The sequence below is a fragment of the Haliotis cracherodii genome, unplaced genomic scaffold (genome assembly GCF_022045235.1).
Source record: "Haliotis cracherodii isolate W230 unplaced genomic scaffold, xgHalCrac1.p SCAF_16, whole genome shotgun sequence".
In the NCBI taxonomy this organism is placed as follows: Eukaryota; Metazoa; Mollusca; class Gastropoda; order Lepetellida; family Haliotidae; genus Haliotis; species Haliotis cracherodii.
Window position 1 is genome coordinate 8,484,845 of NW_027266271.1, and position 17,575 is coordinate 8,502,419.

The window sequence follows — 17,575 nt, forward strand, 5'->3', positions numbered from 1 at the left end:
ATCTCCTCTGAAACTACCAGAGCAAAGGCTTCAAAACTTTGCATGCTTGGTCTCTATGCACCACACTACAAATTTTCTTAGCGAAATTTTGATATCTCCTTTAATAGCCGCCATATTGAATGCTACTTCCGGCCGAAATTTGTCACCGACATAATGCATGACTTTGCAATTACGTGTTTACATGGAATCTTATCATGCAAAGTAGTTGCAGCAACTGCTTCCTATCTTGCTATTGGCCGCTGAGCATTTTCTGTTCTTAAACACATGGCAAAAGTCACGTGGTTTGGTGGCCATATTGGATTGAACATGTTGATAGCGGATTTGTCATTTTGTGCTGGGTTCGCCTCTTCCGCAATCATTTTCTCTTCCTGTATCAGCCACAGTACTTTCAAAATTTGCACATATTTTGTCCATAGTTCAAACGTCAACACTCTAGAACCGTTTTGACATATCTCAATTTGTTACGGAAATATAAGAGTTTGCTTCTGATGAAAATACTGTCCTAAATATTTTTTTAAAAAGAATATATCGTCATTGGTTTCGCATAGACATGGTTGTAAATTGGCAGTATATAATAACTTTTTTTGTCGCACATATTTTGTTCTTACATGCATGTCAAAATGTAATTAGTTTAGCGGCCATATTGGATTCTGGAAATTTATCTGCAAACAGCACATCTGCCCAAGTTGTTCGTGAATCAACGTTAAAAAGTGACATGACGCATCAGCATAGCAAGCCGAACAAGTTTTGTTCTTAGTAGCTTGTCAAAAGTTGAGCCATTTGGCGGCCATATTGGATTGAATGCATCAATTGATTAAAAACGGCATAAAACAGCATATATCTCAGACACTATGGACCCAATACCTTTCAAATTTTACATGCGACACCGTCATAAGACACTGATCATTTTACCCCCTAGACTAAAAATCGATATTTCCAGCCGTTTGGCCGCCATCTTGGATTTAATATTTTTTCTTTCAGGTTGCCATGGAAACACAACTTGAAAACCAAATGGCTTGATTTTCACAGCATGAGTAGATACAGACCATATGAAGATTTCTACAAAGTTACAGCACTGTACATTGAACGGTTTATGAGCAATGCTAAAAAAACATTTTTAGCGGACAGACCCGCGGACGGACGGCGGACATAATATTCTCCAAATCTGAATAATACGAATGATACATCAAGTCGGGGTTAAGCACAAACACCAATCGCCACCACCATACATGCAACTACACTCACGTTTCAGCTCGCCCCCAAAAGGCATAAAAAAGTACACAAATGACCTTGACCCCGTCACCATGGTGACCTTGGTTTTTTCGAAATGTTTTTTGTCTTGCTACCCGATTCCGGTGTCAAAACTGCCAAAATCGCTCAAATAACGATTTTTAATTAGGGCTTCGTGCCTGCAAAGCAGAAGCCCTATTGTAATTGCAAATATTATTATTATTATTATTATTTATTATTCCGCCGTTTTTTGTACCAGAGCTACAAAGAGAACCAGTGGGCAGAATCGCTCCAAAATCGACAGCAACATCGGCACCAACGTGACGCAGATACCAGCAAAAATCCAAGGCCGTAGGCGCAATGGCAAAGGGCAGACAACTCAAAACAATTTCAAAAATTTCAATTTCAGCAGCAAATATCTCCGAAACTAAAAGTCCAATGACTACCAAATTTGGCATGCGGCAGCCCAATCAGATGCCCATCAATTTTGCCTCGACGGACAATGTCGCTAAAACGCACCGTTTGGCAGCCATATTGGATTGAAGCTTTTACACATGCATTATCATGTGATATTCTGGTAGCTTATCTCCTGACGAATACAGAACACTAAACCGTTTGACTGTAGCTCAATTGACAAGGATGTTACAACATTTTAAAGAGGGAACTCTTTGGCACCCGTCCATAAACTTGCAATATAGCAGAACTTTAAACACTAATATCTCGGCTAATAATGGGCCGATTTCGCCCAAATTTCGTGTGTTTGTATACACTGGGCTTGTACATAGCCATGTTCTAGCGACATAGAATTGAAGGCTACGGAAAGATATATGAAACAGAATTCATGTATAACAACATACTTTAACCTATTGTACCTCACCAGACCATCCAATAGCTGTCAGACGAGGCACTCTTTAGTATATATGCAGTTCCATATTGATATGCATTCACAAATTCACAATACACCAAACTGTGATCCGACTCTGCGAATGTCATTTTGTGGGGAAAACAGTAATATTTTACGACACTTCAAACTTGTTCAGGAATGACGATGAAAGAAGCGTCCTTGCTCTTCGCGCTATACGCTATAGCATTGTCTGTAAACCTGTGGTGTAGGTTTGTCGATTTCATAAACAAGTACGTGGTCTTTGGGTATAATTTTCAGTGAACTGCGAATGTGTTTATCCGCTATCGACTACCGAGATCACTTGTCATTCTCAGTGAAATAGAGTGTACATACTGAGGGTAAACAACGCAAGCAGAAACGGACTATAGAAATATATTTTAAGAAAGAAGTGAAAGAAGCTGCAGTAAAATATCGGCATAAGCCCCGTTAACCGCATTTCAATCAACTCAGAATATTAATGAACGTGCTAGGAAGGGCCTTTTCCAATAAGCATACTTATTTCTTGAATTAATACCGACCCCGTGCGGTCTGTGGTGTGATTGTTGTGCCCTGTTTCCTGGTGAACTGCAACTGTGTTCCATCGCTATGGTTTACGGATGTCAGCCGAGACTTACTTTTAACGTTTGCAGAAACGGACTATAGAAATCACGTGTCAACATGCTGATTCGGTTATCCCTAAAAGTTGAATTCCCAGCACTAGTGCAAGGTCGTGCGCTGGCTGTATGACCCCAATTTGACAATACACACCTTGCCGATATAGTCTATCTGCTTCCCTAATAGCAATGGGAATGGGTAAATGTGGGTACACTGTTGCGCGAGTAACGGTAACGGTATAGCTAGACAACGGTAGCGCTACAGCGCGGATACTGGCACCAGGCGATACGCTTAGTAAACTGTATTGTTTCCCAGGTTGTGTATTGGCTGTGTGGCCCCATCCCCCTCTGGACCTACGATACAAACTGTGAATATGTAGTGCAAAGCGCGCAACATACAGAAACGGACTATAGAAATCACGGGCGCGCAGTTTGTCTGATTTGGCTATCGCTGAACGTGGTATTCTCGGCAAGGCGACAAGGTGATTGTCTCGCGCGCGGACAGAAGTAGCTTGATCATGTCATGTCATGTTATGTCATATCTGCGTTGCAGAAATTGGCGCGAATTCACAATACACACTCTCAATAGGGAAGCATCGTGAAATAAACCAAGAATTGCGCATGCATGTGTTTGACTTCTCAGCGTGTCAGTTTGCCTTTGACCCATGCGCGGATAGGTCAGTCGAGTGCGTATTGGAGCTTGAGCCACAGTAAGGGTACAGGAAACAGCGGAAGCGCTAGAGCGGGTAAATGAAATTGCTGGTAGCGGTTTCACCCGAAAGGCACGTGTGGGGTCCTACAGGCAAAACATAACCCTATATCTCGCTCGAGAACACCACCTTCATAATTAAATCATTTTCAGACTCTAGGATTTGAGGGAGTTTGTGACAGAAAGTTTGATATCGCTGTACTCTCCGATAATTTTTCTATCTTTTCACGTACTTGTCATAATTTTATTACAACAACTTAAGGTAATAACAGACCGATTTTACATTCACTCTATGTTTCGACGGTAACGATTTCTATAGTCTCTTTCTGTATGGGTTTTCCAGTTGTGTGCTAAACGCATAACAGAACCAGACGACTTGTACGACAGAATGTACGTAGAGCATTAATGTTTTCAGCTGGATCTAATGCAGTATTTCCATGTATAAATAGTTTACCCATTTTAACCATACTCTGATCACCAATGTCTGATGTATTTATGAATCTAATAGAGATCCTTTCTAATACAAAAACAATGTCCATCCCGTTTGATATTGATTGCAACATCTAATTCTGAATGTAATATTTAGTGATAAGCCGATCAGGTCCCAAGCTGAATTACCTTTTAAGTTTATTTGTGGCCCGTTGGATAATTCAGTTCTGTAAGATAGTATATGCACCTTTCTGGTTGATATCTGTCAGCTTTGGCTTTACAAGTAGTGAACATAATAAGGTCAAGATAGTAATAGCTGTCAATATTTTCGAGACATTGTGGACCTTGAGTTTAACGAGAAGACAAAGTCGTCAATAGCCCCGCCACTTTCAATATATGCACAAACTCACAACAGAGTATATATGTAAACAACGAACAAACAAAAATCCAATCACGCGAGTTTGAAATGATGGATCTTTTCAATACATTAATTTGCATTTGGGAGCAATGTTACATATAATATTTGCAAAACCCTCAATAATTATTCCATGACAAAGTAGAATATATGAACAATGCCTGAACTTATATATGTGGCTTTGTTTGCTTATCATGACTGTATTGTTACTTTGTCACCCAGTTCTGATTTAGTCAACCCTGCTAACAAGCATAGGTTTCAGGGGACCTCAATTAACCCTGAATCCAAAAAGGGCTCTATGGTATGTGATGTGCATATACATTTGCATCTTTGAATATTGAATCATAAGTACAACCTGGGACCGTGGAAACGCAAACAAATACAAACATAGAAACTCCCTCTATAGCATTAGGCACTAATTTAGAGTATTCCTGATGTGTATCCAAAGATTCATGACTAGAAAAAGACTGCGTCGGGTACATTACGTTGTTGCCCATGTAGTGCATAACAGCCCACACACTATTCTCGGCTACAGCTGTTGATACTGTCGGTCGTATTGGGGGTCAATGCGGTCTTCAGTTGCAAAAGGGGGCAAATAGAGTTACCACATTTAAAAATGCCAAACTGGAACATCGCCAAAACTGACAATTTTTTCTCACTCAAAACGGACCACTTAAATATCATATTGCTAATAAAGACCATATAATAATCAGATACAGTAGTGCACATATCTTTCCTGATACCGGAAGTGACTTATAAGACAACTTGAAATGCCTCATTACCTAGGGCCATAAAGAAAGAGCGAACTCTTTGGCGCAAGTCCATAAACTTCACATATAGCAAAACTCTAAACACCCATAGCTTAGCTACTACGTAATTTCGTACGTTTCTAAACACTGGGCTTGTCCATAGCCATGTTTAATTCTAGCGACATAGAATTGAAAGCTACGGAAAGAAAAATGAAACAGAATTCATCTATAACAACCTTTAACTTTAACCTATTGTACCTCACCAGACCATCCCATAGCTGTCAGACCAGGCACTCTCTAGTATATATGCAGTTCGATATTGAAATGCATTCACAAAATCACAATACACCAAACTATGATCTGACTCTGCATATAACCGTAGTCTATTGTATATATCTTTATATAATTTTTTAACTTGAAGTTTACACGATATACGGCTTTTCCATTGGACGAGAGGTCGGTCACATGACCGCGAAATTGACGTTCATAAGTGTATGAACGACACAATTTGAAGTTCATACGTTTTTCACGAGACCGTGTTCTTGAAATGACGTAAACACTGACGGACTACTTCCACATTCCTTGTGAAACCCCTGGGAATTCCCTAGCACGAAAACATACATAAGTGTTCTTTCTGATCATTTAGTGCCTTTATTCTTGGTCTCAGCGTTTCAGTATACATTGAGATATATCAGAGAGCGTGACTGCATGATTGTTCACGAATATCCTCGCTGCGGCCTATCCTAATGAACAAACGAAGAAATGCACATCTGAACTATCGTAGTATAGACTCGATTCGTGTCTAGGCTGACACTGACCGTCTCCAGCAATCTATGCATTTACCTTATTGTCTGTTTGACGCATCTTTATTCACTTCACCTTTAAATGATGGGCCAGTTAATCAATGATGAGTAACATATGTAACCGCCACAGGTTCATTAACAACTTCAGAAATCTCTCCCGTCACGTTTATCGTGTCGGCCATTTTGACGTCTTGTACTTGATGTAAATGTATTACAACGCGCTGTCATTGTGACTGACTGACTTACTGAGGTAGTTCTTTACAGAACTTTCTCATCTAATGAGGATATGATTTGAACACATGTGCAGCGTAAGATGTTTCTGAAGAGCAAGTTATGTATCCATAGGCTCATGTCACCTCTCATTTTGAGGAACTGTTTTACTCCGCGATATAGCTGGTTGTTGTATGGCTGTCAGTGTAAACATGAAGTCACACGACGTCGTACTAAATAAAATTGTGTTTAGATCTTGGCCTACATCCTTTGAGGCAAGAAATTGTGATAAAAAATTATAAGAATTGACTTTCACTTTGTGTGAGTTCATTGGAGTATGAACCTTCATAGAGGGAGGGCCAAACATTGTATGAACGTCGTCGCAAGCTCCGACGTTCATACAGTTTGGCCCTCACTCTATGAAGGTTCATACTCCAATGAACTCACACAAAGTGAAAGTCAATTCTTAAATAAGTACATAAAGTACACACCCTTCAAGATTAATTTTCTACTTTTCTTGGATCACTCCCATTGTTAAATTTAGGTTGACCAGCGAATCCCTGCAGCCAGGACCTATGTTCTTTTAATGTGTATGAAAAATGGGACGTGTAACTAATGGGATGATGCAGCTGTTGCTACTGGCGGTCGTATTGGTGGCTAATGCGCTCTCAAATTGCAAAGTAAGCAAATAGAGTTACCACATTTAAAAATGCCAAACTGGAGCATTGCCAAAACTGACAATATTTTCTCAATCAAAACGGACCAGTTGTGTATCAGATTGCGAATAAACACATTATGATAATAATCACATACAGTAGTGCTCATATCCTTCCTGATACCGGAAGTGACTTATAAGACAACAGAGAATGCCTTATAAGCTAGGACATCTAGAACTCAAATTCATTGTTTTAGGTTTCTGTGTAACGCAAGTGAGATATTGTGAATGAACTTCCACGAATGTAAACCAGAATTCGCTACTATATTTCAATAACGCACGAAGCCCGACATCGCTGCTTGCAGCTATATTTACTGTTAAGGTTGTATTTCCCGTATGTTTTACCAACAGCCCAATATTATTATGTTGCATGATTCATAATAATATTTTCTGAATGTAAAATACATCGACAAGTCAGTGTTACCAAGACTGCTGATTAATTAAATTGAAAGTGTTATTATTCATGCAATAACCGCATATGACATACATTTATCACTGTTTATATGTATTATCGCAAAACCACAGCTGCAACTAAATGTAAACGGCTGACAGATCACCACGCGTAGGCAATAAACACAATCCGTACAATATGGTGGCAGTAAGTCGTTCAGAGAAGACTACCCGCCTGGTCCATGCATAGCTTCAATACCTACCCAGTGTCGCCCAACAAACAAACGTATGGGGATCACGTATAAATCTGTATATGATGATTAGTTATATCACTTATTTTTGTCAGTTCTCTTGGCCCCCGCTTGAGATAATTTCTCATAAGCATTCTGGATCTCTATAAACATTTCATGGGCCTCTTCCTTCTTCTGGGGATCTTTCTGTTTGTCTGGGTGCCACTGACGCGACATCTTCCTGTAGGCATGGGTTATCTCCTTCTGTGTGGCGCCCGGATCCAAACCTAAAACCTGGACGAAGAGGCTGAGTGAGTGAATATGGTTTAACGCCGCAGACAGCACTATTCCAACTGAATTACAGTAAATAGTCGAGTCTGAACCAGGCATCCAGTGACTGAAAACATGAGCCACGATCCACACCACCAGGACACGATGACACGCAATTAACCAAGTCATCGATATGACCACCCGATCCTATTTATACGGCTCTTACCACAAGCATGGGACACTGAACATATATTAGTCTTCCTGGACTCCACACTGGGTAGGATGAAAAGAAGGACTGGACTAACAATATGTTTTTTTATTCTCCCTGTGACTCACTGGAAACTGTATACATTATTTTACACTTAAGAAGAATATTTATTCGTATACTACAGAGCGATTATAGTGAAGGGGGTATTAAACAAACTCTTTTGCCGTAAACCGTGCATGCGTCGAATGACGACAAAATGTATCTTTCTCGATCGACTTCTAAAATAAATACAAAAAGCGACATCATTGTTTATTATTTTTGGGTGTACTCTGAGCATAATATTTTTCATTCAATCTAAAACATCATTTTGAAAATGACCAACCCTGAAAAAAGTGACTGTTGTTGAACAGCATTAGATATACATTAGACCCACTGCCAAAAAAGTTTGTCAGTGTCATATATATACTCTACACACCACATAGACAACATTCCCGACCCCCTGAATATCAAATGGTTGTCCCTTACCAACCTTGAATGGGTGTTGTGCTCCACGCCAAAATGTCTTTGACCGTTCCCTCTTGGAACCATGATCCTCGAAAAGGTTGAAAATCCCTTTCACAAAGTCCTAGAATTAAGACGTAAGGAAGAACATAACAATTAAAACAAATAATAATACAGTTATTGCGATTACTTGGGTGGCTTATTCTACATACTGTCTTCAATTTGATGATATCAGAACTGGGATGTCAACATAATTATAAAATTACGAATTAAGAATAAATTCTTAATCCAGACGTGTATCACAAGACACGTGTCCAATCTTTCACTGGATAAAGTTGAAACAGACCTTTATCCAAGTCATCCATGTAAGACACTCAGAGAAAACATTATTGACATTGGTGTTGTTTATTATTACGTGGAGCCTTCCACTCACATAGGCATTTTGTTATCTAGATGGATTATTTGGTTTCAAAAGCATATTTATAAACTGAACAGTTTGAAAAAGTACTAACCTTAAATAAATTTAGTACAAAGACAAACATCTTGACAATGTCTTTCCATTTACTTGTCCAATCAGCAGGCTGGACAACGTTGTATAGCCACTTCCCTAAGTCCTTCATGTAAGATGCAAAGAATAAAACATACATAATGAAACAATATGAAAATAAAAACGCAATGAAACAGTTACACAATGAAATATAAAAACCTACACACTGAAACCTTATGAAAAACCTACACACTGAAATATTATGAAAATCTACACATTGAAACCTTATGAAAAACCTACACACTGAAATATTATGAAAATCTACACATTGAAACCTTATGAAAAACCTACACACTGAAATATTATGAAAATCTACACATTGAAACCTTATGAAAAACTTACACATTGAAATATGAAAACAATATACACTTAAACTTTATGAAAATAAATACACACCGAAACATTATGATTTGTTTGTTTGTTGTTTAACGACGCACTCAGCAATATTCCAATAATCAAGTCGGGAACAGACAATCCATGATTGACATCAGGAGCATCGATCTACGCAACTGAGATACGATGACATGCATCAACCAAGTCAGCGAGCCTGACCACCCGATCCCGTGAGTCGCCTCTTACGGCAAGCGTGGGTTGCTGAGGACCAATTCAACCCCGGATCATCACATTATGAAAAACATACACACTGACATATTATGAAAAGCATACACACTGAAACATTATCAATAACATACTGTACATTATGTATATTGTTAAGGAGCAAGTCATGTTAGTCTGTATACTGCATTCTTAAAAAATGGATTTTTAACAACATGAAGGTCAACATTATAAAATGACAAACCTTGAAGTCATTTATCACCCTGTTATACTTCCTCTTCATCTTCCTCCATTGTCTTTTCCAACCAAAGGTTCGGAAAAAGTTGAAGACCGACTTCACGAAGTCCCTGGTCAATGTGAGGAATTTGAGGATGATCACCCTTGGAGAAATTTTCTCACCATTTATCTTTGTGATGGGAACATCTTTATATACCACATACCCCTACGGTGCTAAATATAGCGTGCCGTAGAATGTCAACGTTTTGATTCGCCGAGAGAAGCCTCGTTTTGGATCAGGTTTAGTTCTCCATGAAACGCCCTTCCACTTCACAAGGATGGTGACCAGAAACACAGAAGGGATGCTGGAAATGACTGGTGAGGGTATACAGGATCCCATAATAATCCAACCTAGAGATGCTGGGAATGACTGGTGAGGGTATACAGGATCCCATAATAATCCAACCTAGAGATGCTGGGAATGACTGGTGAGGGTATACAGGATCCCATAATAATCCAACCTAGAGATGCTGGGAATGACTGGTGAGGGTATACAGGGTCCCATAATAATCCAACCTAGAGATGCTGGGAATGACTGGTGAGGGTATACAGGATCCCATAATAATCCAACCTAGAGATGCTGGGAATGACTGGTGAGGGTATACAGGATCCCATAATAATCCAACTTAGATGCTGGGAATGACTGGTGAGGGTATACAGGATCCCATAATAATCCAACCTAGAGATGCTTTCTGACATCCGATGTTGGCGACAAGATGAATACCTATAAAAACATATATCAGTTCGCGCATTTGCTTTGTACTTTTAATTTTCTTTTATATTTCCGTTTTTTTACTTTCAGTGATATCATAGTAGGTCAACAACGCACTCAGCAATATTCCAGCTATATCGCGGCGGTCTATAAATAATCAAATGTGGCCCAGACAATATAGTGATTGATATCAAGAGCATCAATCTACGCAATTGGGATACGACGACATGCATCAACCAAGTTAGCGACCTTGACCACCCGATCCAGTTAGTCGCCTCTTACGACAAGCATGGATTATTGAAGACCAGTTTTAACCCGGATCTTCACTGGTTTAGTTAATCATGGCGCTGTCTACATACTGTCCGTATGATTTTGACAGTCAAGCTTTCCATCTTAAAGGCACGTCATAAAAATCAAAGTAACGAAAATGGCTCTTGCAGTTCTGAATTTCAAAATTGTAACATTAAAAACGAAAACTGCAGTAACGAGGTTTTCGGCGTTTCGTTTATCCCAACCAAGTTAAAAAAAACCTGTAAAACGAGAGCGAAGTTGAGCTTTTGTACTTTTTCAAAACAAGACTTAACAAGAGTGCTCTGAGAGCACAACATCCCCCGCATGAATTCTTTCAACGAGTTTATATTTTCTTTGTATTTTATGAAATAACAACAGTAGATGGCACTGCATTTGAAACAAATTGTGCAGAACATTTGGTTGGGAGTAATCCAGTCTGAATGCTAATGCCATAAGGATGTAGCTCACCCACAAAAGCCTTATACAAGGAAACTAACTATAGTTAGATATTGTGACATTTTCACAACAGAGACTAAATGACATGATTGTTTTATAATGGTTGTTACCTGAGGCAAAGTTGTTCTACACTACTCTGACAACCAAGGGCTTGTGATCTGAGAAGAAACATTCCAGAGTTCCTGCTTCAACCTGAAGAGTTCCTCTAGTATAGACATGATCTATTGTACTTCCATAATCAGTTGTTGGGCCTTTTATGAGCTGTTGAAAACCGTACTGTGACATATGCTGGTCTAAATGTTTAGCATCAGAATTCTGTGTGTTGTCACTAATGTCAATGTTGAAATCTCCAAAACATAAGCATTGTGTTGTTGATATGTTGTGAACTTGTTGCAGAGCACCAAGAAGAGAAGAAACTGGTGTCTATGGAGGTTTGTAGACTGTACAGATCATGAGGTTTTAACTGTAGGAGAAGTTGATTTCACAAGCTTAGTACCCTCTCTCACAATTAGGCAAATGAAGCTCCGTGAAACAGGGGCAGTAACTCTGTCAAAATTAGTCGAAATGAATCGGGACTGCGATATGCGTATCATCAACATATCAACATCTTGTGTGTAGAGTGTCAGGGATATTCTCTGGAAACTGTAGGAGGAGTTGATTCCACAAGCTTAGTACCTTTTGTGGGACGGACAGACGGACGGACAGGCGGACGGACAGACAGACGGACCTACCACGCCACGACATAATCCCCCTTCGGCCATTCTGGCCCGGCGGGGTATAAAAAGCTGGAATAAGAGAGATATGTCTAGCTTTCGAACTTTCGATCCTTGAATAAGGGAGAAACCATTTTGATCTTCCGTGGTGATGGAGTATGGGATTTTTGTTTCAGGTTCAAAAGCTGTACTATCTTTCCAATATAAACATGCGCTAATTTTCTTAAAACTAACGAACACTTGTTTGCATGAAAAGGGCACACTATTTCCTTTCCTACAAATATGCAAATAAAAAATCAGGGCATGATTATGCTTGTAGGAAAAAGAATCTCGGTACCCCCTGAAAATCAAACGGTAGCTCTGTACATACCGACAGCTGAATTGTCCAACGAGTGTCAAGTCCACTCACCTATTGCAGCCCCGACCTGCGGCAGAGCGACAACCAAGAACTGAGTGTCCCTCTCAAAGTATGTGTGTATCTCCGGAAGTATTGCAGCTACAAGACCGTAGCAGATGGCTCCCATGACGATCTCGCCGGCACCTCAGATTATGTTCCATGGAGGTGTGTTGTGCTCACGCCGTCGTCTGCCATACTGCTTCTTCCATACAGCATCTCTGTTGCACTCCTGGACATATTCGGGAAGCCTCCACACATCCCTAATCCAGCCTAGGCCACATTCCACCTGTTGGAAGAGGCCACTGTTCATGAATAAGCGGTAAAAGATGGCACTTGTTACGCTGCCTGGCGATCGGAATTAAGGAGGTGAAACAAGGCGTTAGTATACTGTGTCTTGGTGGGGTATCCATGTTAAACTGGCTAGCACTATAAAACGACAAGCCATAGGGTAGAGGTTTCAATAAAAATATATATGTATAATCAAAATTAATTTTGAATGTTTATAATATCACCCTTATGACAGAGGTCGTGGACAGCCTTAGCATTTTCTACTCGCAGAAGGACATTAATGACAATATGAAACATGTACAGTTGTCACACCATCCCATCCCCAGCAATTCTTGAAAGCAAGTTTTAATTGCAAAGAAACATCAATGAGGTATACATTGTGTGAAGCTTGATATAGAAGGGGGGCGGTCGGGCAGCCTAGAGGTTAAAGCGTTGGCTCGTCCCGACGAAGACCCGGGTTTGATTCCCGACATGGGGACAATGTGTGAAGCCCATTTCTGGTGTCCCCCGCCGTGATATTGTTGGAATATTGCGTAAAACCATACTCACTCGCTCGCTGATATAGAAGGAAAGAGAAATAAAAAGAAAATAACAAACTGTATAATCATACCACAGGTGAGTGAGTGAGTATGGTTTTACGCCGCTTTTAGCAATATTCCAGCAATATCACGGCGGGGGACACCAGAAATGAGCTTCACACAAAGTACACATGTGGGGAATCGAACCCGGGCCTTCGGCGTTACGAGCGAACACTTTAACCAGCAGGCTACCCCCCGCCCCAGTATGTCAGATCAACGCTTACAGGAACACCATAATTATGATCCTTGTGGCGACACATCAACAGAAGAACCCAGTCACTAGATTGTTTGGTCCAGACTCGATTATTTTCAGACCACCGAGTTCATGTATAAAGCTGAGTGCGGCGTTAAACATTAACAAACAAACAAACAAACAAACAAACAAACAGAACAACCACATCAGAGACCGCCGCTGTAGTTTCCGCCCACCCGTCACAACCTCTCGTCAAGACATATGGATTCGGACCACACATGTCCATGTGTCAAACTGGCATGCAAGTGACGCTGATCGGTCACCAATCGAACATGGAGTAGGTATGACTTGATACGACTAGATATTTGCATTCTTCATATGGATGGTTTACACATCTTATAACATTTTCTCAACTCCCTACCAGTTTGACCACTGGGGCCCTTACAACAATGGGGACATATACTGAAGTCAAACTTCGGAGTGTAATAAAATAGTATTTGCAGTATGTGATAAAATACGTTGTATGATATAAAGAATAGTCAGGGGTAACGATGCCAGCTCTAATCACCGGTAATTCGAGTTATAAATGTGTAAAAACGTTACATATAAAATACCAGGGTTGACTTAAACGTGCTTAGCCTCACCACAAGAAGACTTGACCTAAAGACATTACAAATATGAACCATTCTGCATTATTATCGTCCACATTGATACACTTTCGCCAACGATGTTGGACGAAATTTCTTAGAAGTCCTTCTCTTGGCTGTCTAAAGATTCTCCACAGCTGCTATGAAGGCACCGTTCGAGTCGAAATAGGTTCAAGCCAGGACTTTCTTCATGTTTGGGAACAGGTGGAAGCCTGACGGATCATGATTTGTGCACTGGCGTATTGTCCTGCTGTAAGAGGACTCCTTTTCTCAGTTTCCCACGTCTCTTAGTCTTAATTACATCCCGCAATTGCCTCAAAAGTGCAGCATAATATGCCGTGTATTGTCTGGCCTTGTGGAAGAAAGTCCATCATGATGACATCCTCAGCATCTCAGAGCATGTAGGAGTTAACATTTCTAGCTGACAGTCTTAGTATTCTTTGGTGGTTGTGATATCTAAAGTTTACGCTGGAAATGCAATATGACGCACAGTCATTTGCCGACCCATCATCACCATATTGTGGATATATGTATCTTTTCTGGTGTTGCCGACGTGACAGGCCTTCCAGTCTTCAAGGCAATCCCTGCCAACCTCATCTGCCCAACTCTTTACGGTGGCATAGGAAGGGGCATCCTTCCCCAGTGTTGTACTGGTATCTTAATGGATGGATTCTGGTTTTAAACCCTTTTCTGGAAATACTTGATCACTGCACGATCCTCAAGTTTGTCCATTTTCCAAAGGTCAGAGACCAGAGGCTCAGAGCTCTTTAATAAGCCCTCGGTACATTTTACACGTAAAAGACCTTGCATACACCTATAGTAAATTCCGGATATACCGAACTCTGATATACCGAATGATCGTCTGATGTGAAACAATATATAATCTTCCAGGATAGTCATCGATCTTATTGTTCATGAGAATTTCGAAATTTAAATATATATCGAAATATTTCGAATGTCATGTGGATTTCCGTCTAACCCATCGTCGGTATACCTACACTAAGTACAGGACCCATTCCCCTGGTTCTCGCAATCTCAAATTACCCGCCCTTGATTTCCATTAGCCAATTTGATTGGCTATGCTACTAGGTCTAACGTACCAATCAGAATGCGAGTTGCAAACCAGCCTCAGTGTTGGCGGCCAGTCCCACTGATTACCATAGTCTTAGCGAGAAATTCAACGTTCAAAAACTGACTGATACGCAAAAGAACGCCCTCAGTTTTTTTGACGGAAAGGATGTCTTCGTGTCCATCCAAACTGGCGGCGGCTTTGGTTTCTAGGCAATAAGAAACACCTCCCTTACTCATTTTCTTCTTCACATGTCGATTCTTGATTGATCGGTCAAATGTTAATGGAAATCAAGGGCAGGTAATTCAATATTGCGAGAACCACAGGGATGGGACCAGGGGTTAGTGAGGTTTACCGTAATGCTAGCCCCTATAGATATAGAGGATGAGTCTATCCGAGGTTTACTTGAACGATAAGCAGAGCCTAAACTATAGTAAATCTCACTGACGAGAACAGGGTATTAACAACCACATAATATTACATAAACAAAAATAAACCACTAATAGTTAAATGAGACAGTAATCAGACTGTATGGTATGGTATGTGGTAAACATTTATGTAGGTTGGGTGCCCTCACTGCATACCCTTTTCAAGTGTATAACAAATACTCATGTACTGACGGGAACATCTCAATGCATCAGTGCACTCAATAGATTATTCATCTAGCATGGACCTCGCGTGTTATATGTCAACTTGACCTGACATATTTACTGTTATGGTTGTAATTTGTTTCATTTTCATGTTGCATGATTCGTGATAAGACTGCATGTGAACGACATATGACATACATTTATCACTGTTTGCGTGCCTTATCGCAAAGCCACAGCTGTGACTAAATGTGAACGACTGACAGATTTGGTAGACAAGAAACAAAATGTGTACACTTTATCTTACTGTCCCCTCTCTGTTGTATATATGTACATATACTGAATTTGCGCATTGAGCATGTCCTTAGTGATGTGCATTTTACGCTATTTAAATATCAAAATTATAATTATTATTATTACAATATGGCGGCCGTGAGCCTACCCGAGAATAGTATCTGACGGTCCCATGAACAGCGCAAATACTTACCCAGTGTCGCCCACCAAACAAACGCATGGCGATCACGTTTTAGATAAAAGTGATGCACACCCAACACTCCACCAAAGAGCCAGAGGATGTAGGCTACCACCAAGTTAGCCATGATGACCTGTGAGAACATACATTCGTAGGAAACTCCGTACACGTTTTACTTTCGGTTTGTCAGGGCGCACTCACGATAGCGAATACACATAATGTATCAGTGTCAGATACGTATCAATGTATCAGATACACCCCACGTCATTAAGGCGTGACAACCACAGCTAAATCGCGATAACGCTTGCCTGTATACATTTACTTACCTGTTCATAAAGTAGCTTTAAACAATTTAGAAGAGATTTATAAGTAGGGGCTGTTTAGTCTTGTTTATCCATATCGATAATTCTTTGCTTGAATTCAGCTATGAGTGAGTGAGTGAGTGAGTGAGTGAGTGAGTTGTGTTTAGCGCCCTATTTTGGCCCTATTTTACCGCGAATATAATATTTTTAAACAACAGCAGTGATTGATTATTATCACTACTGTCCATGTGAAAATAATTAGCTCCATGGGTATCTACTTGCCATGGAGTTACATCTGTGTTACTCTGTGGCTCAACTCAAGTGCATAGATAACGAAATAATATTTAATGTGAAATACAGCAGAAGTTTTCATCACATTAAAAATACATTATCACAAATTAAAAGTGATAGCATTTCTTAAATGTTATCAGTAAACGATATTTGGTGAGACACAAGGTAACAACTGATATGGCGCGATATATCTGTCTGTTTTTGTGTTCAGTAATATATCTGTTCATCTTTCTATGATTCTTATTATATATGTATTTACAGCCCGAGCCCCCAAAAGTACAATGTATCTCCAATCAACTTTGATCACGTCATAACTCTCGTCAGTTATTGCTTCCACACATATCAAGGATATACAGTGTTCCGAAAACCACAATGTTTGATACATCACACTATAAATACAATGGAATAACATGTTGTCACCAAACACTTTTGTCGGAAACAGCGTGAGTGAATGAGTATGGTTTTACGCCGCTTTTAGCAATATTCCAGCAATATCACGGCGGGGGACACAAGAAATAGGCTTCACACATTGTACCCATGTGGAGAATCGAACCCCGGTCTTCGGCGTGGCGAGTGAACGCTTTAACCACTAGGCCCCACCGCCCCTGACGGAAACAGAAGAAAATCGTCAGGCCGACTCGGTTCTAAACATGTCAGGAATTGGTTATGGTCGCACTTGGGAAGACCTGTTGACAACTGTCAAAAACATTCTAGGTGTGGATGAAAGGGTAAATCGATTTAAAAACAATAGACCAGGAACAGATTGGTTTTATAGTTTCTAATATCGACATCCCCACATTTCTTTGAGAATACCACTTCAGTTAGGGAAGGAGCGGGCAGTGGTA

General features: G+C 40.2%; 1 pseudogene; it reads right to left on the reverse strand.

Annotated features, from left to right (window-relative positions):
* Positions 1-7,467: 7,467 nt before the first annotated feature.
* On the reverse strand, positions 7,468-16,282 carry LOC139463360 (dnaJ homolog subfamily C member 22-like; annotated as a pseudogene).
* Between the last annotated feature and the right edge of the window lie 1,293 nt (positions 16,283-17,575).